The 20,431-nt window shown below is 42.9% G+C and overlaps 1 protein-coding gene across 2 annotated transcripts in view; it reads right to left on the reverse strand.

Annotated features, from left to right (window-relative positions):
- Positions 1-20,431, reverse strand: part of MCUB (mitochondrial calcium uniporter dominant negative subunit beta) — a 78,300-nt gene that overhangs the window by 27,456 nt on the left and 30,413 nt on the right. The gene's annotated exons all lie outside the window — the stretch shown is intronic.

Consider the following 20,431-nt stretch of genomic DNA (forward strand, 5'->3'; position numbering starts at 1 on the left):
ACGAATTTTGTGCACAGGGCCTCTACTAATTAAATATGTGTTTATGTTAAACACTTAAGGAAAGGAAACCACTTAGTCTGTAGTTTCTAAAGTGGTAGAAAAGAAGAAAGAATAAAACAGACTACTTCATTAAAAGTAGAAAATAAGAAGCAAAAAGCCCTATAGAAACCAGGAAACTTTTTTAAGAATAAAGAAAATAAGCATATACAATCCCACCAACCTGAATTCTTTTATGCCAGCATGCATTTACATATATATATATATATATATATATATATATATATATCATAAAAGATCATAATGGGTTATTTGAGAGCTGATCATTAATGTTTTATAAGATTTACCTGCCTGATTAAAAATGTCTCATTATTTTAAGTTATTTTATTTAAACAGCTCTATAACCATTTATCCTATGGGTGTACCAGAATCTACTTACCTATTGTTGGACATTTCCATTTTATATACTACTTTTACATATTTTTCCTAGTCAGAAATGAATGCATGATCATTTTAGAAAATCCATATATCACATACTCTCAAAATAAAAAGTAAAAATCGCCAAAAGTAAAAATGCCATCATCTAAAATGATTACAGTTAACAGTGATGTATACCTTCCAGTTTATTTTCTATGTACTGTATTCAACTTTTTACCATTACCACTAAACTGATTCCAAACATCTTTGCACATAAATCCTTGTTTGCATTTTTTCCCTTAGGATAGACTGCAGAATGACTGAATCGTAAAGTTGTAACAATTTTAGGATCCTAAAAATGTATTTTCAAACTTCTTTGGGGAATATTTTCTCCCTCCCCACTTTAAAAAAAAATTTTTTATTGATTTCAGAGAGGAAGGGAAAGGAATAGAGAGATAGAAACATCAATGATGAGAGAGAATCACTGACCAGCTGCCTCCTGCAGCCCCCCGCCCCCCCCCCCCCCCCCCCCCCACACACACACTGGGGATTGAGCTGGCAACCTGGGCATATGCCCCTCACCAGAATCGAACCCAGGACCCTTCAGTCCGCAGGCCAACACTCTATCCACTGAGCCAAACCGGCTAGGGCCGGGAATATTTTCTTTGCTTCATGTTGCTTTACTCAATACAATCCCAGATTTGTAGTATTCTGCATCTAACCAAGCAGACTTTCAAAGGTTCAGAATCAAACAAAGACATATTTTGGCATCACGAGCAACAAGCTTCTTGCTGGAGACTCACCCTGATAGGCCACAGGTATCTCAACTGAGTTTTTCTTGTTCCTCCATAGACCTGAGCCTCTCCTTTATTCCTTACCTCGATGAACTGGTAGACCAGTAGTTACAACTGAACTGTCACTGAGGCCTACTGATTCTATTTCACAGAGCCCTCAAATCCAACCTCTCCTTTCTAGCTCCACTTCAACTGCCCTAGCTCAGATCCCCACCATCTCACCTAAACCACTGTAACAGCTTCCTCACTGGCTTCTCCCACCAGCCCGTCCAGATTACGATCTATCCCAGGGGTCCTCAAACTGTTTAAACACGGGGCCAGTTCACTGTCCCTCAGACCGTTGGAGGGCCGGACTATAGTTTTAAAAAAAACTATGAACAAATCCCTATGCACACTGCACATATCTTATTTTGAAGTAAAAAAACAAAACGGGAACAAATACAATATTTGTATTTGCATGTGGCCCGCGGGCCGTAGTTTGAGGACCCCTGATCTATTCCAATCTTCTAAAATCACATTAAGCAAACCACTTCTAAATTTAAAGCCCTCTATTTGCTCTCTCTTGCAAAAAGACCAATTCCAAATAAAACATTCCATGAGTTGATTCCTACTTCCCCAGCATTACCTACCTGCCAATCCTGTATTCTAGATGCCAAACATATTGCAGTTTCTTGAATTTGGCACATTGTTGCATACTTCCTTGCCTTTGTACTTATTCCCACCCTTGCCTGGAAAGCTCTATCCAGTGTACCTATGGTCAACTCTTAACTCTCTTACCATAAAACCCACAGAACTCATGTACTACCACCCTTTTGATGAACTCTTCTGACTTCTAGATTTTAAATCTTCCTATCAAAACCCATTCTGTAGCACACACAAATACTTCAGTCTCTCTCAGGTACTACGTGAATCATCATTATTGAAATAAATCTTTTTGATCTAGGCATTCGAAGAAGTTGATCCACAACATGACTAAGGCAGAACAGAAATGGAAGTGATACATACAGCATTACACACAGTAACTGACAATAACTTCCACATCTCAGCCATCTTTCTCTCAGCCGGGTCACATTTATCTCCCTTCTAAGCATTCGGCATTTAGGCCAGTCATGCCCTCATTCTCTGGAGACTGACCTCAGCAGGACCCCTGAAATTATATTCTGGTAAATATTTCTTTCATCCTTCCTTTTTTCCTTCCCTTCTTCTCTTCCTCTTTCCTTTTTTCATTTCAACAAGAAAATGCTTCTGAGAGCAAATAATGAAGGACCACAATCCAGAGAGAAGATATTAGACTAATCTGCTTGTCTACTCCAGTCTGTTACCAACATATTGAAATATTAGAACATATTGGCTTAAAAGTACATTATTTATAATTAATAAATGGGAAGTCAGAAGAGTTCATCAACAGAGAGCTATTATAGAGCAGTTAGATTTTTTTTTTAAAAACAGAAAAGCAAAATAAATGATAAAAGCTTGGAGCTCAGTGTGAGGTTCTATAAAAAAACCATGACACACCACAGGGTGGAAAACTAATGAACCCAAGAACAAGCTTCAAAACAAAGTAATGATCTAGCTAAGGGGTTTACTTGCTTGGTTCGCACATTCCATAGAACTCCACATTAAGTGGCACATAAAACAGGGTTTTAAATTATTGAGTTTTTATTCATTTTTCTATGCTTATATTTTACCCATTTCCTTCTTCAGCATTTCTTCTGCATTCCCACCCCTTCCTTATGTGTTAAATTTTGTTCACTACAGCTTTTAATAGTGTTTTCAATGACATCCTATGTATAGGTAGTAAACCTTCAATATGTTAATATATTCTGTTCTTTTCACTGTTGAGTTTAATCTGTTTATATTTATTATTTCAGATAAAGTTCGATATCTGCCATCTTACTTTGTGCTATTTATCCTGATTTTCCTTTGCTTCTTTCTTCCTTTTTGTCTTCTGACAATTGAACTAGTTTTTTATACTCTTTCCCCCTCTATTAATTTGGAAGTTCATGTATGTTTGTCTATCCTTTTAATGTTTGCCTTGTACATTTTGAAATATTCTTACTTAGCTTAGTGTGTAAAGTTAATTTCTCTACCCTTCTACTGAACAATGATAAAGATCTTAAGTTGCATTAATCACCATTAAGAAGAAACTATTTTTACTTTATTTTTTGGAACTCTCCGAATTGTCATCATGACTATTGGTATACATAATTATTACTTGTTAGATTCATCTGTAAGATTTCTAACTATTTTGCTCTCCATTTTTTTTTTTCATGCATCCTACTTTCTTCTGTGTTCAATTTTATTCTTCCAGAGAACTCTCAATAAGACTCTTTATGTCTTTCGGACTTTTTTTTGTTGAAATGATAGTTTATTGGATATAGAATTCCAGATTGATTATTTCCACTAAGACCTTTGAAGACAATCCTTTGCCTTTTGGCCTCTATTAACACATCTTCTATAAATTTAAATATTTTCTCCCATCTTTCTACTTCTGGGGTTCTACTTTCACCACAGTGTGTCAGGTACAGATTTAATTTTATTTTTTCTTCTTAAAACTTCTTCATTCTAAGGAGTCATTCTGAAAAGGGCACTCATGGAGTGGGGAGAGGAGTGGCCTGGTAGGGGGAGCCTGAGTCTCAGTGTAGCTGGAGGGCAGCCAGCATGGAGTCTGAGCCTGCACATGGTGAGGAGGGTGGGGTGGCAGAGCCTGAATGGGGGAAGGGGCTTCTGATGAAAGGTAGGCTCAGAACAAGGTATCAGAACCCACATCCAGTGAGGAAGGGGAAATGGTGGTAGCACAGATGACAAACTGTCACACTTAGGAAAACTGATAAAATATATCAAGAATGGAAGTCAAATATGTTCTGTTAAAGAAGGGAGCTACCAAATGGCACGAAAGAAAATAAGAATGAATCCTGTGGTACTGTAATGGAAGTACTGGTATGAATTTGTGGTTTTTAATATATAAAATTATAAGCAAATATAAATAAGTAAAATAAGATAAATATCAAACTTTTCAAAGATGCATATATGTATATATGTTTTAAATTTTATATATTTATATTTTATACTTATTATGTAACTGTACATACTCTTTCCGAGGGGACCCATGAGCAGTAGCACTTCCAACAACGAGCATATCTAGCATCCAGATATTTGCTTCTAAATACCACTCTCATCCCGAAGGAACCAGAGCTCCTTGGAGAAATGGCTAATTCCAGGATTGGGGCATAAGAAGGACAACATAAACCTGGAGCATCTTGCTTTACTAGAGAGCAAGAAAGTGCTCAATGAAGGATAAGAGACATAGCAAAAGGATTCAGAAGCAGTCTCAATAGTTAAAACTGGAATAACCTGAGCATTAAAATAAATGACAATAACAGGCTGAAAAAAAAACAGGAAATGTGTAGAATTGTGCACCTGAAACCTGTATTATTTTGTTAACTAGCATCATCCCAATAAATGCAATAAAAAGAAAAGAAATAGGAAACAATGAGTTCATCCTAATACTATCTAATAAAAGGGTAATATGCAAATTAACCATCACTCCATCACAAAGATGGAGGCGCCCATAGCAGCCAGGGCAGGATGCTGGCGGTGTTACCTCAGAGACGTGAGCCCAGCATCCCGTGCCCCAGCCACACTGAGGGAGGGAGGGGCCTCTGGGGATGATGTGAGCCCATCGTCCCACGCCCAGGCCACACAGAGCGAGGAAGGGGTCTCTGGCCAGAGGCCGGGGCGCAAGACGTTGTCGTCATTGCAAGCAGGGCTGAGAGACCCCCCCCCCCAAACCTCCTGTGCACAAATTTCGTGCACTGGGCCTCTAGTTAAGTAAATAAAAAGTTTGAAAATGCACTCATGAAACAAGTTTAAATAAATAAATAAATAGGTTTGATAAGAGACAAGATAGTTACATAATTTTAATATGCCTCCACACAAAAGCATTAACATCAAAGGAAACAACAGTAACTTCAAAGGGAAGAAGTCTGGCAGACTCCAACCTTAGTTAAGTGATTAAAGTGAACATTATCATTAGTGGGGCAAAGTAAAACCCTGCAATGAAAAATAATACATGCATCAATTTTGTGATATTCCTGACAATGGTGTATCATCTGAATCAAACCACAAGGAAGTGCAGACAAATCCAAAGGGAGACATTCTACAAAATAACCATAAGTCTTCAAAGGAGTGAAAATCATTGAAAGTCAAGGAAAGAATGTGACTGTTCCAGATTAAAGGAGACATGGCAACTAAATTCAACTGTGATTCAGGTCTTAAAGCAATAAAGAACATTATGGGGGGAAAAGGTAAAATTTGAATGAGGTCTAGGAATTAGATGGTAGTGTTATCACAATTAGCTAGTTTATTAATATTAATAATGGAAAGAAAGCAAAGGGGAGGCCAGACATTATAAGCATAGCCATCTGGGCAACTTCACCAGGAAGCTACAGCTTCACGCTCCCCAGGGAACCACGGGTTCATTCCCTACAGATCACTGGGGAAAGGGATCAAACAAAGGGTAAGAGGAGTACATATCCACAGTGAAGTCAGGGTGACATAGGGAAGGTGTTTGTCTGTCAGTCTAGCCTGGGGACAATGGATTGGCTAGGGGGTGGACTCCATCAGAAGCATGCAAAATCTTTGAAAGTTAGAACCCCAGACAAAGAGTTCTAGTCTACTATTGCTTTAGATCAGCTATTTTCAACCCGTGTGCTGCAAGAATTTTTAAAACATGCAATACCTCACTATGTAGTCAGGGGTACTGACATCTTTTCCCTTAGCTTGTCAAATAAAAAACAGACAACAGCCAACGCAACAAGAGCCATTTGGTATAAGCCTTAATATACAGGTCATATAATAGAGTTGCATCTTCATGGTCATGTTCATAATAAGGTTGTGTCATAGGTCTAGGTTGGAGAAAAGCTTAAGCTCTTAAAACTTCTCAAGAGAACAGACTGAATTTTAATTTAGGGGGATCAAGACGGAAACTCGATCTAAATTTCTTTGAGACCCTATCACACAGCACCCACAAATAATCCTCCAGCAACAAGCCCCAAACTGCTGCTCCACATGCCTCACACTCTGTTGGCTCCATGCCTTTGTCCTCAAATGCCCTCTTTCTAAACTCTATCCTATTAAAATTCTAGCCACAAAGCCAAACAAGTGTGCTGTGGTCAGAGCCAGACTGCCCGAGTTTGAGTCCTGCTTCCATCTGCAGGACCCTTGCCCAGATTCTTAACCCTTCCGAATGTCACCTTCCTCTCCCTCTGCCTCAGGAAAACCCCAATTTAGCAGAAGGGCAAAAATCATCTTCCCCTTCATATCAGCCCCACCTGACTCTTCCCCATCTCAGTATCCCAACATGTACTATTTCTATTAAAAATGAAATAACTCTGAAGTCACACAATTGCTTTTCAAAATCCTAAAGTTCCTTTAAGATCTTTACTCCTAGTAAGTTTTCCTTAACACTTTAGTTTCCCTCCATTCAAAACTCTTTGCCAATAAATAATTTGGTTATTTAACATATTTCATTTCAAATTTCATAAACATGCTTTTATATTCCTTATTACTTTTGTTTGTTTAACATAAACTTGGTTGGCCTGGCCAGTGTGACCAGTGGTTGAGTGTCGACCTTTGAACCAGGAGAGATCACGGTTTGATTCCTGGTCAGGGCACATGCCCGGGTTGCGGGCTCCATCCCCAGTAAGCAGCCGATCAATGATTCTCTCTCATTGATGTTTCTATCTCTCTCTCTCTCCCTCTCCCTTCCTCTCTCTGAAATAATTTAAAAAACACATTAACATAAACAAAGTTGTATTATATACCACTGGGTGTGGGAAAAGAGGGAGAACATAAAGAATAAATTTTTGTCCCCCAATTCTTTAAGCTGTTTACAGTAAGCACATATTCCTTTTGTAATTGAAAAACACATATTTATTAATAATGCCATAAATCCACTTTTTTTATGTTCATGTTTTCTATGAATCAACTATAGAGATACAAGTGCACTGAAGTCATTTCATTGTTACTTAATTCTGGTAGTGACATTATAATTTTGTGACTTGGCATTAAGCAGAAACAAGTATAAAATGATAATGCTCTATTTATGTACTCTGCCCATATTTTATTATGGTACTGTAAAATCTGGAGGAATAAAATTTATTTCTTCTGTGTGCAGCTACTATAGAACATTAGGTTCCTTTCTCTCACAGTATTATAATAAATACTAAGAATTTAAATTCACATATTTTTTCTCCTCAGCAATTCAAAGTGCAATAAAGCCTTCACTCCATCAATCTTGCAACATTTCTGCATGGTAGATTAGCCTTGTAGTAGTTTGATATCAGGTAGTGTGATATCTCCAACTTTGTTCTTTCTCCAGACTGCTGTGGTTGCACAGGGTCTTTTGTGGTTCTATATAAATTTTAAAATTATTTGTTCTAGCTCAGCTAGTGTGGCTCAGTGCTTGAGTGGTGACTTATCAATCAGGAGATCAGGGTTCGATTCCTGGTCAGGGCACATGCCCAGGTTGCAGGCTCAATTCCCAGTGGGGGGCATGCAGGAGGCAGCAGATCAATGATTCTCTCTCATCACTGATGTTTCTATCTCCCTCTCTTCCTCTCCCTTCCTCTCTGAAATCAATAAAAATATATTTTTAAAAATATTTTCAAAAATGTTTTGTTCAAGTTCTGCAAAAAAAAAATGCTACTGGCATTTTGATAGAGTTTGCATTGAATAATCTATAGATTGCTTTGGGTAGCACGGGCATTTTAAGGATGTTAATTCTTCCAATACATGAGCACAATATACCCTTTATTTGTATCTTCTTCAATTTCTTTCTTTAGCATTTGATAGTTTTCCAAGTACAAGTCTTTGACCCCCTTAAATTTATTCCTAGATATATTATTTTTTGATGCAATTATAAATGGGTTTTCATAGTTTCCCTTTCTTTTTTTAAAATATATTTTATTGATTTTTTTACAGAGAGGAAGGGAGAGGGATAGAGAGTTAGAAACATCAATGAGAGAGAGAGAGAAAAACATCAATCAGCTGCCTCCTGCACACCCCCGCTGGGGATGTTGCCCGCAACCAAGGTACATGCCTTTGACCGGAATTGAATCTGGGACCCTTCAGTCTGCAGGCCGACACTCTATCCACCGAGCCAAACCGGTTAGGGCATCCTTTCTTGATAGTTAATTCTCTCTCTCTCTCTCTCTCTCTCTCTCTATATATATATATATATATATATACACACACTAGAGGCCCGGTGCACAAAAATTTGTGCACTGGCGGGGGGGGGGGGGTGTCCCTCAGCCCCACTTATGCCCTCTCACAGTCTGGGACCCCTCGGGAGATAACGACCTGCTGGCTTAGGCCCACTCCCAGGTGGCAGAGGGCAGGACCAATCCCTAGGTGCAGCCCCTGGTCGGGCTCAGAGCAGGGCCGATTGGGGAGTTGGGGCACCGCCCCCTGTCATGCACAGAGCAGGGCAGATCAGGAGGTTGCGATGCCACCCTCAGTCACGCTCAGGGTAGGGCCGATTGGGGGGTTGGGGCGCCGACCCCTGTCACACTCAAGGAAAAGTCGATGGGGAGGTTGCGGCGCCACCCCCTGTCACGCACAGAGCAGGGCCGATCAGGGGGTTGGGGAGCTCCCTCCTGTCATGCACAGAGCAGGGCCGATCAGGAGGTTGCGATGCCACCCTCAGTCACACTCAGGGTAGGGCCAATTGAGGGGTTGGGGCGCCGCCCCCTGTAACACTCAAGGCATGGTCGATAGGGAGGTTGGGGCGCCACCCCATCACCCACAGAGCAGAGCCAATCAGGGGGTTGGGGCACTACCCCCTGTCACACTCAGGGCAGGGCCGATGGGGAGGTTATGGCTCTACCCCGTCACACACAGAGCAGGGCCCGTGGGGGCGGGGCGGGTGGTTGGGGCGCCGCACCCTGTCACACACAGAGCCACAGGGCCGATCAGGGGGTTGGGGAGCTCCCCGCTATCAGGCACAGAGGAGGGCCGATCAGGGGGTTGGGGCGCCTTCCCCTGTCACGAACAGAGCAGGGCGGATAGGGAGGTTGTGGCCCCACCCCCTGTCACACACAGAGCCTCAGGGCGATCAGGGGGTTTGGGCGCTGCCCCCTGTCATGCTGATCCCGGTGCCCGGAGGCCTCTTGGCTCCGCTGATCCCGGTGCTGGGAGTCATATTACCCTTTTACTATATAGGATAGAGGCCTGGTGCATGGGGGGGGCCGGCTGGTTTGCCCTGAAGGGTGTCCTGGATCAGGGTAGGGGTCCCCACTGGGGTGCCTGGCCAGCCTGGGTGAGGGGATGTGGCTGTTGCAGGTGATCACACACCCTTCAGGGTGGGGGTCCCCACTGGGGTGCCTGGCCAGTCTGGGTGAGGGGCTGAGGGCTGTTTTCAGGCTGGCAGGTGACTGAAGCTCCCAACTGCTCCTTTTTTCCTTTTTTTTTTTTATTCTTGGATTTATGGCTGTCACTGGAGCTGAGAGCCGGCTTTGGCTTTAGCTGTGAGACCTCGCTGCTGAAAGCAGGATTCTGGCTTTGTTTACTTTCTGTATTTGAAACTTTGTTGCGACTCCAGCTCTGAGATCCCGGCTGACTGAAAACAGGTTTCTGGGGTTTTGTTTAGCTTCTATATTTGTAACAATGTTTCTTAGCAGCTCAGAGCCCAGCAGCGGCAGGCGGGGAACGTTGGAGTCCTCCATCACTGAAGCAAGCAAGCCTCATGTTCGTGTCAGTAGCCTGGCTGCCGGCCGCCTCTTGGCTGGCAGTTAATTTGCATATCGCCCTGATTGACCAATGGGAAGGGTAGCGGATGTACAGCTAATTACCATGTTTCTCTTTTATTAGATAGGATATATAAAAGTAATATGCAAATGAGGATGAGACTCCATAACGGTCATGTCCAGCTCAGGAGGAGAGGCGGGGTGCAGCCCCGAGCCTGAGAGAACAATACGCAGGCGTGGCCCTGAGCCTGAGAGATCAACACAGAGGGTGCCTGCTCCGAGCCTCTGTGACACGCTGGGGGCAGTCCCCCAGCAGACATACACACACGGGACACCTGCTCCCAGCTTCTGACGTGATGGAGGGAAGGCCCCAGCGGACACAGACACACACACACACACGGGGCACCTGCTCTGAGCCTCCACGGCCAGGCTGCAACTTAGGCCATCCCCTTAAGGCTCCTGGACTATGAGAGGGGGCAGGCTGGGCTGAGGGACTCCCACCCCCCAGTGCACGAATTTTGTGCACCAGGCCTCTAGTTGGTGTATAAAAATATAACCAATTTCTGAATATTAGTTTTGTTTCCTGCTACTTTATTGAATTCATTTATTAGTTCTAACAGTTTTTTGGTGGAGTCTTTGGGGTTCTCTTGATATAGTATTACTAGAGGTCCAGTGTACGAAATTCATGCATGGGTCCCCTCAGCCCAGCCTGCACCCTCTCCCATCCGGGACCCCTCAGGGGATGTCCGACTGCCGGTTTAGGCCTGATCCCGGCAGTCGGACATCCCTCTTACATTCCTGATCCACTGGCTCCTAATCGCTCACCTGCCTACCTGTCTGGCCCCCCCAAATGCTCCCCCGCCTCAGACCTGGTTGCCCCCAACTGCCCACCCCCCACCAGCCTGATCGCCCTTTGCAGCCTGTTCAAGCATGTGGTCGTCCCTCACTAACACCCCTGCCAGACTGGTTGCTCCATGCAGCCTGCTTGTTCAGTTGTTTGGTCGTCCTTCACTAACCCCCCTGCCAGCCTGGTAGTAGGCAGCCATTTTGTGAGGGCGTGAGGGTTAATTTGCATATTACTTCTTTATTATATAGGATGTCATCTGTAAATAATGACAGTTTTACTTCTTTCTTTCCAATTTGGATGCATTTTGTTTCCTTTTTTAAAATTGATTTTAGAGGGAGAGAGAAGAAAGGGAGAGAGGGAGAAAGGAAGGGAGGGAGGGAGGGAGGGAGGGAGGGACGGAGGGTGATAATCATTTGCTGCTCCACGTTATGCACTCATTGGTTGATTCTTGTATGTGCCCTGACTGGGGAGCGAACCCACAACTTCAGCATACTGGGGCAATGTTCTAACCAACTAAGCTACCCGACCAGGGATTTTGTGGGGTTTTTCCTTGTATGATTACTGTGGTTAGGACTTCCACTACTATGTTGAAGAAATGTGGTGACAGTGGACATCCTTGTCTTGTTCCTGATCTTAAGAAAAACGTATTTAGTATTTTGTCAATAAGTGTGATGTTAGCTGTGGGTTTGTCACATAATGTTGAGGTATGTTGAGGTTAATTATGTTGAGGTATGTTCCCTCTATTCCTACTTTGCTGGGAGTTTTTATCATAAGTGGATGCTGGCTTTTTTGAAATGCTTTTTCTTCATCTATTAATATAACCATATGATTTTTATCTTTCACTTTACTTATGCAGTATGTCACATCAATTGACTTTCAGATATTGAACCAGCCTTGCATCCAAGAGGAATAAATCTAACTTGATCGTGGTGTATGATCTTTTTAACGTATTGCTGAATTTGGTTTTCTAATATGTGGCTGAAGACTTTTGGCATTTATATTAGTCAGGGATATTGGACAGGCCTCACTCTTGACCTGTTACTGGGTTGATGAGCCAGAAGGAGTCACTCTGCACACCTCTGCTGTGGGGTTCCAGAATTTAAATGTGTTGGTGTTAGAGGCTATCAAAGCATCTGTCTGGCACTTGCAGGATCTGTGCACAAAAAGTGAAAGATCAGAATGGTTGGTAGTTGACCATGAATTTACCTAGCAGTGCCTAGAACACTGACCTCAGGGACATCAGGCCTTCCTAAAGGCCTCAGAAACTATCTGATGAGAAATGAAGTACGAAGTATTTAAAGGCACAGCTACCTTGGGCAGGCAGGGATGGGCATCCAAACTTAATTTAATACCTATGTGATATAGGTACGTTAACTTCTCACAACCTCAAGTATCCTCATCTATACAGTGGGGATAGCCTCACAGGAGAGTACCTCACAGGATGACATAAGCATTGAAGATGATTAGGCGTGTGAAGTTCTTAGCACTAAGTCAGTGCAATGTCAGCACGATTGCTCTTTTATTAAGATTACTGTAATTTCTCAGGCAGAAGCAACATGACCCCAAAACACAATCAGAGACTAACTCCAGTGATGACTTGAAAGGTTTTGATAATTTCAGGAGGAACAACACAACATTGAAAGAGATCCAATTCTCAAAGATGGATTTAAAAACAACTGGGATTACTGGTGTGTCTGAAGTCAGCTTGAGGATGGTAATAAGTAGGTCCTGTAAGAAGCTTATTATTAAGTTGACAATTCTCTTTGCTGCATGTACGTCATCAGCAAGAAAGAGTTCTGGAAAAAGACCATTACTTTAAGTACATTTTAAAACAATGCAGTTATTTAAAGACTAGTGGTATTTACTAGAAAAATCACACCATCAGGTAAGTCATGTGACATTTTATTTCTTCTACCAGACCTACTTAACTTTGGCCCAGTGATTTTGTATCTTTGCTAATCATAATTTGTTAGCAAGCTATTTTCTGACTTGCTATTTATTTAGGTGAAAGTGAGTATACATTTAATAAGAGACACAGTAACCAAAAAAGTCAGTTATTACATAAATCTTAGTTTGGGTTTCTCTGGAAGTAGAGCAGAGGATAAGAATTTGGGTGCAGTCATTTATTTTGGAGGTGATCTTACTAAGGAGTGAGAGAATGGGAGGCGTGACACAGGGAAGGAAAAAAAAACTAAGAGCATTACTGAGGTCACTGCTATAGACAACAGTACCTATGAGAAGCACTTAGAACAGTGGTTCTCAACCTCCTAATGCCGTGACCCTTTAATACAGTTCCTCATGCTGTGGTGACCCCCAATTTCATTGTTACAAATTGAACATAATTAAAGCATAGTGATTAATCACAAAAACAATATGTAATTATATATGTGTTTTCCGATGGTCGTAGGCGACCCCTGTGAAAGGGTCGTTCAACCCCCAAAGGTGTCGCGACCCACAGGTTGAGAACCACTGGTTTAGAATATCTCCCAGAATTGTCCATCGGAAAGACAGGAGGCCAGAGCATTCATTCAGCCTGGCTGAGGGCTGCCGCTGGGGCCAGGGGAAGTTCATTATCCTCACGGATCTTCTTGCAGACTGTACGTGGTGCACAGGCTCAGCAAGCTCCCTAGCTCCTGTGCTGGGGAGAACGCACGGGAGCAGAATGCAGAAAGACTGGGCACAAGCGACTTTGAGGCAGAGCACCAGCAGTGGAAGGTGAGTCTGAATTTGCGAGAACCTAGCCACCACAGCTACGGCTGAAATTAGAGGCTGGCAAAGTGGGTGTGCAAGGACCAGAGGCATCTGCTACATGTAAAATACCAAGAAACAACTGTGTAAACAAGTCTCCCCAGGCTTTTCCAAGGATTAAATGGAAGTTACACTTATCTTGACCTTCCCCAAATAGTTTTGAGGGCATCTCTATCTAAAGTAGGTATAAAAGTAGATCAAATATAGGAAAAGAAAATCTTTGCATATTCCTTATTGTGGGCTCAACAGTACCTAATTATACTCTGTCTCTAGAAAGAGGTTAAGCAACATTATAACAGCCAAAAACTGAAACGACCCAACTGTACAAAAATAACTGAAGAGTTAAATAAATTATAAACCTGTAATATGATTATTATGCATACATTAAAATTGTTTTCAAGAAAATATTAATGACACAAGGAAAGACTCATGATAATGATACTTTGAAAGTTAGGTCCCAAACTATATATAGTGGCCTGGCCTGTGTGGCTCAATGGTTGAGCATCAACCTATGATCCAGGAGGTCAGTATTCAATTCCCGGTCAGGGCACATGCCCAGGTTTCGGGCTCCATCCCCAACACGGGGCGTGCAGGAGGCAGCGGATGATTCTCTCTCATCATCGATGCTGCCATCTCTCTCTGCCTCTCCCTTGCTCTCTGAAATCAATAAATATATTTTTAAATGTATAATTTGCAATTTTATAACTTGTTCTTGCTTTCTTGGAAGAGAACAAATCTATGTAAAGTATACATAAAGTATATTGTACACTAAGCATGTCAAACTCAAAGGCTAACATGGGCCAATTAAACAAGGTTTAAGTTTATGTGGGCCACTAAAAAACAAATGCTTCAATTTTCATAGAAATGTAGGTTTATTTCGATAGAGACATGCTGAATACAAAGGGCTGAAATAAATCCGTAATCGTTAACATAAAATAGAACATTTTAATAAAAATTAATATTTTTTTCTTAAACAGTAACTTACCACTCAATAAATGCACAAATTTAATAAGTGTAACGCAAATAAACCTATTTTTTTTATTCTCTGAAAGTGAAATATTTCCTGTTGCACACACCAAACAAGTCAGTACAAGACTAATGATGTGACAATTGGCTGCTAAAATACTTGCTGCTAGTATTAGTGGAGTGAAATGGTGCACCGGCGTGGAAGGGAAATGAATGCAACACAATTACAGTAATCAGTCATTAACGAACATTGTAGTTTGTTATTAATCATCCTATATAATAAAAGGCTAATATGCAAATCGACTGAACGGCAGAATGACTGGTTGCTGGGATGCGCACTGCCCCCTGATGGTCAGTGCACTCCAACAGGGAGAGCACCACTCATCCAGAAGCCGGTCTTACAGCTGGCGAGCGCAGCAGTGGTGGTGGGAGCCTCTCCCGCCTCCGCAGGGCAGCACTAAGGATGTCCAACCGACGGCTTAGGCCTGCTCCCTATGGACATCCCCTGAGGGCTCCCAGACTGCAAGGGGGCACAGGCCAGGCTGAGGGAACCCACCTTCCCCCTGCCCCCCGAGTGCATGAATTTTGTGCACCGGGCCTCTAGTTATGTATAACAGGATATTGTAAAATTTAACTTACGAAATTTTTATTAAAACGTTTCTTACATACCATTATGTTGGCAGGGCCACAGAAATATTCATTGTGGGCCGCATGTGGCCCACGGGCCTCGAGTTTGACATGCTTGATCTACATACTTTGGAAAGATAGTATACATAAATGTATGAGGCATAGTTTATTTCTGTCTTCAGGCAAAGTGTACAAATGCATTTACGAATCCCTTTAATAACTTCTTCAAATATCACCAGCCTATTGCTCTGGACATTGAGGACCCATAGACACATGTGACTGACCCAGTCCCTTTAGAGTTAAAGCCTATTTGCAACATGTTTTATACTGTGTGTAAACAACCCTTACTCTTACTGTCCCCAGCAACTGCCCCACAATAATTTCTATTTCTCTTTTGAGTATTGTAATTGTAATTGTATTCACTGTGGGCTGCATGCCACCCATGGGCCGCAAGTTTAACACGCTTGCTGTACACGTTTGTACTTTAGACTTTGGCACATGTTTTTAAGAACAATTATGTACAAACATGATTGTTTCACAGAGAAAAGACTGAAAGGAAAATATCAAAATACTAGAGGCCTGGTACATGAAAACTCATGCACTGGAGAGGGGGGTCCCTCAGCCCGGCCTGCCCCCTCTCACAGTCCGGGAGCCCTCAGGGGCAGGAGGCGACCCGGCAATCAGGGGAAGGCGACGCCCCATCACACCTCTGCTGCTGCCACTGCCAGCAGCACAAGCCTCGGCCGGCCCTGGTTACCTGAGCCTCGGCCGGCCCTGGGTGACAGGGGGGCTGAGGGGACTGGGAACTGCCATCTTGTGGCTGTGGGCACCGCCATCCTTGAGGGCAGGGCAGTCAGTTAACATATTCCCTCCTTATGGGCTGTGGGTGCTGCCATCTTTGAGGGTGGGGCAGTCAGTTAGCATATCCCCTCCTATTGGCTGTGGATGCCGCATATTGTTCAGGCCTTTATAAAACACCAGCATCACGTCTCTCCTGTTAGGTTGGCCAAATTCCCCAGAAGAAGCTCTTCCAATCCGCTTGAAGGATGCAGTCCTGGAGGCCAACATTCTGTAATACGATAAAGATGGCTGGAGTCTCAATTTCAGTAAGCTAACTTTCACTCAATTATCCTGTGTCCCATAGGATATGCTAGTTCTCCTCTGTGCCTGATGTCCCCAAGCTCAAAGAAATACAACTCTGGGATTCCTTCCAGGTAGGAACGAGGCACCTGCCCAGCTGTACAGAGGAGAGTTTGGGGTTCTAATAGCTTCTTAAACAGCTTTTTAAACAATGCTTACGTTTACAGCCCATGACTTACCCCATATTTATAGAGATACTTGTTCCATCAAATCCTAAGTTAAATGGTATAAATTAGTTGTTTCTTGGCTTTCCCCATAACTGCCTAATCATCAGCTTTCTTTTTGTAAAATATATTTTATTGATTTTTTTACAGAGAGGAAGGGAGATAGTTAGAAACATCAATGAGAGAGAAACATCAATCAGCTGCCTCCTGCACACCCCCCACTGGGGATGTGCCCACAACCAAGGTACATGCCCTTGACTGGAATTAAACCTGGAACCCTTCAGTCCGCAGGCCTATGCTCCACCCACTGAGCCATACCGGTTAGGGAAGTGGTTCTCAACCTTTCTAATGCCACGACCCTTTAATACAGTTCCTCATGTTGTGGTGACCCCCAACCATAAAATTATTTTTGTTGTTACTTCGTAACTGTAATTTTGCTATTGTTATGAATCATCATGTAAATATCTGATATGCAGGATGTATTTTCATTGTTACAAATTGAACATAATTAAAGCATAGTGATTAATCACAAAAACAATATGTAATTATATATGTGTTTTCCGATGGTTTTAGGCGACCCCTGTGAAAGGGTCATTCGACCCCCAAAGGGGTCGCGACCTACAGGTTGAGAATTGCTGGGTTGGGCATCATCAGCTTTCTGAACTGTGTATTAGTGGGGGTTCAACCAAAGAAACAAACCACTATGAATGTGTGTGTGTGATTACACAGAGATTTCTTACAAGGACTTGGCTTTGAACAACTGTGGGAACTGGTTTCAGTGGTTCTCAACCTTCTGGCCCTTTAAGTACAGTTCCTCATGTTGTGACCCTCGTTGCTACTTCATAACTATAATGTTGCTACTGTTGTGAATCGTAATGTAAATATATGATATGCAGGATGGTCTTAGGCAACCCCTGTGAAATGATCGTTCGACCGCCAAAGGGGTCACGACCCACAGGTTGAGACCCGCTGGGTTAATTGGTTTCTACAGGGCTGTCATCTTCATGTCTGATGCTAGAGCTGAAGTTCACAGGGCAGGGCAGGCAGGAAAGGAAGACAGATACAAAGCAGGGAGAGAAAAAACAAGCTAAAAGCCACAAGTACAGCCTGGGGCCCATGAAGATGAGCTGAAATCTGTGTCAGTCCCTGCTGCCTCTGAGCTTGATGACATGGGGATTCTGCAGAAGCTGCACCCTCCCTCACAAAGCAAAACACACACACCTGGCCCAGGAGTCAGAGAAGCTTAGAAAGATCCAGAGTAAGGTGGAGTAGTTGCAGGCCCAGCTGCTGCTTCACACCAATGAGGTGTCATCAGATCAGCAACCAAGTGTGTTGGGAGCAGATAGCCTGTCTATTTTGTTTCAAAGGCCGGCAGATGAAAGTGCTGCACTCAAAGGCCAGGACATGATTCAGAGGACACGATTCTGGACTTTGAGTTGATGCTGTAATGGGACGAGACTTTGGGGCCTTGAGTGAGAGTGGATGTATTTTTGAATGCTGGAGGGATGAAGGTCATTAGGTGGACTGTGGTATGTGATTTTAAATTCAGTCCTCTAACATGAGGGATCCTTGATTGTGGTAATAGATACACAGACCTACATGTGATAAAACTGTACAAACTTGTATAGAACTAAACACATACACACACATAGGAGCACAAGTAGAAATGGGAAATATGAATTAGGCTGATGGATTATATCAATGTTAATATCAACATCCTGGTTTTACTATTATACCAGTTTTGTAAAATAATGCCTGTTGCGGGGAAATAGGTAAAGTGTACACAGATCTCTCTGTATTATTTCTTACAAACTATCTGTGACTCTGCAATTATCTCACTATTTCAATTAAAAAAAAAAGATGGCCCTCTGTGATCCCGTCCTTGGCATTTCTGCCATTGTTAACCTGTGAGCAAGACCCAGTGACTTGCTTCTAATAAATGCAATAAGGTCACAGTGATAGGATTTCACTGCTGGGTTGGCCCTGCAGCCCCCTGGCTAGCCTGCTTTGATGAAGCAAGCTGCTGTGTTAGAGAGGCCCACGTGGCAAGGGATTGAGTGTAACCTCTGGCCACTAGCCAGGGAGAAATGCAGCCCAAAGCTCATTCCCCGTGAGAAACTGAATCCTGCTGAAGAAAACACTAAGTGAGCTTAGAAGCCTGGAGACAGGACTCCAGCTCCAGCCAACAACATGCCTTCCGCCTGGAAACACCCGGAAGCATGCCTGGATTCCTGACCCACAGAAACTGGGAATTTAAACCACTAAGTTTTGGTGAATTTTGTTATGCAACAAGACAGGCTCACTATCTGTCCCTGTTTTCGAGCTCCAACACTTTGTTGCTGGTGTCTCTTTTCCCAATTTCTTTATTCGTGGGCTTATATCTCTTTTTATTCCTGTATTCTTATTTTGTTAGGATTTCAGGAAGAAAAGCATATGCATTTGTTGAACCTTCCATCTTTTACTGGAAATCACCCTCAAATCGTCTGTTACAGACTGAATACTTGTAAAACCCCCCCACCCCCACCCCACTCCCTGCAATCCATACACCAAAACCCTAACTCCAATGTGATGTTATTAGGAGGCAGGCCTTTGGGAGGTCATGAGGATGGAGCCTCCATAATGGGATTAGTGCCCTAACACGATGAGTTAGAGACATCAGAGAAGGCGGCTATCTGAAAGCCAGAAAGTGGGCTCACACCAGGAACCGAATCTGCCAGCTCCTTGATCTTGGACTTCCCAGCTTATAGAACTGTGAGAAATGAGTATCTGTTGGTTAAGCCATCCAGTCTATGGTATTTTGTTAGAGCAGCCAGGAAAGACTAATCTAGTACAAGATCAACAAAATTAATGAGAGAAAAATTACTAAGCAGTTGATTCTAAATGATAGTAATTCTATTCTAAAATTTCATGTCATGAGTCTAGTCAAGGAGAACAGGAAAAAGTCTGTTACAAAATGCGCCCTTTTCATTTTAATCACTTGATCAATACAGCATAATCACAGGGCTTTATTTCCTTTTGATAGTGTTAGCTAGCAGTGGAATTTAAAATGCCCCAGTTTGCCATCTGCTTCATTTTCTCCAGCATGAGCGATACCAGTACAAAGAAACAGCCTTCAAACCATCAGCCCTTTTTTAACGGAGATAAAAAAGAAATACATGCCTAGACTGTGAGGACTATGTGAATCAAACAGAATTCACAGCGAGATTTGGCCCCAATTTCAAGAAATCCTCACTCATATGTAAGCAACTAAATTACCCCTTTTGCTTCTCTATGAAGTTACTGATTAAAGAAAAAAAAGTGAGTGTCAGAATGGTATCAGCATCCCTGGTGGATATGGGGAACTAAAACTTCCCTGGATTTCTCAGTGCTCCTGTAAAAATCCCTGGCCTCCTGAGACATGGAAATATCTATATTATAAAAGGCCAGTGACCATAATGACCAAACAACCAGTCATCAGGAGGTGCATGGAGCACCTCTCGGGCCCTCCCCCCACCCCCCTAACCCCCCACCCCCAGGCACTGGCAGCATCAGCAAAGCATCACGGGGCACCGGCAGCATCCATGGGACATGCGAGGCATCGGGGGCGGCAGACATGGCCCTGATGGCAGGCTAAGCCTAGGGGACCCTATGCATGCACGATTTAATCGTGCGCTGGGTCTCTAGTATAAGATATAAAGATAAAGACTGTTTGGCCTGGCCAGTGGCTCAGTGGTTGAGTGTTGGCCTTATGAACCAGGAGACCACGGTTCGATTCCTGGTCAGGGCACATACTGGGTTGTGGGCTCAATCCCCAGTGTGGGGCGTGCAGGGAAGGCAACCGATCAATGATTCTCTCTCATCATTGATATTTCTCTCTCTCTCTGGGGTATGTAGGGGAGGCAGCCGATCAATGATTCTCATCATTGATATTTCTCTCTCTCTCTCTCATCATTGATGTTTTTTCCTCATCCTCTCTCTCTCCCCCTCCCAACTTCCCTCCTCTCT

The sequence above is a fragment of the Myotis myotis genome, unplaced genomic scaffold, assembly GCF_014108235.1.
Source record: "Myotis myotis isolate mMyoMyo1 unplaced genomic scaffold, mMyoMyo1.p scaffold_m19_p_1, whole genome shotgun sequence".
Taxonomy (NCBI): domain Eukaryota; kingdom Metazoa; phylum Chordata; class Mammalia; order Chiroptera; family Vespertilionidae; genus Myotis; species Myotis myotis.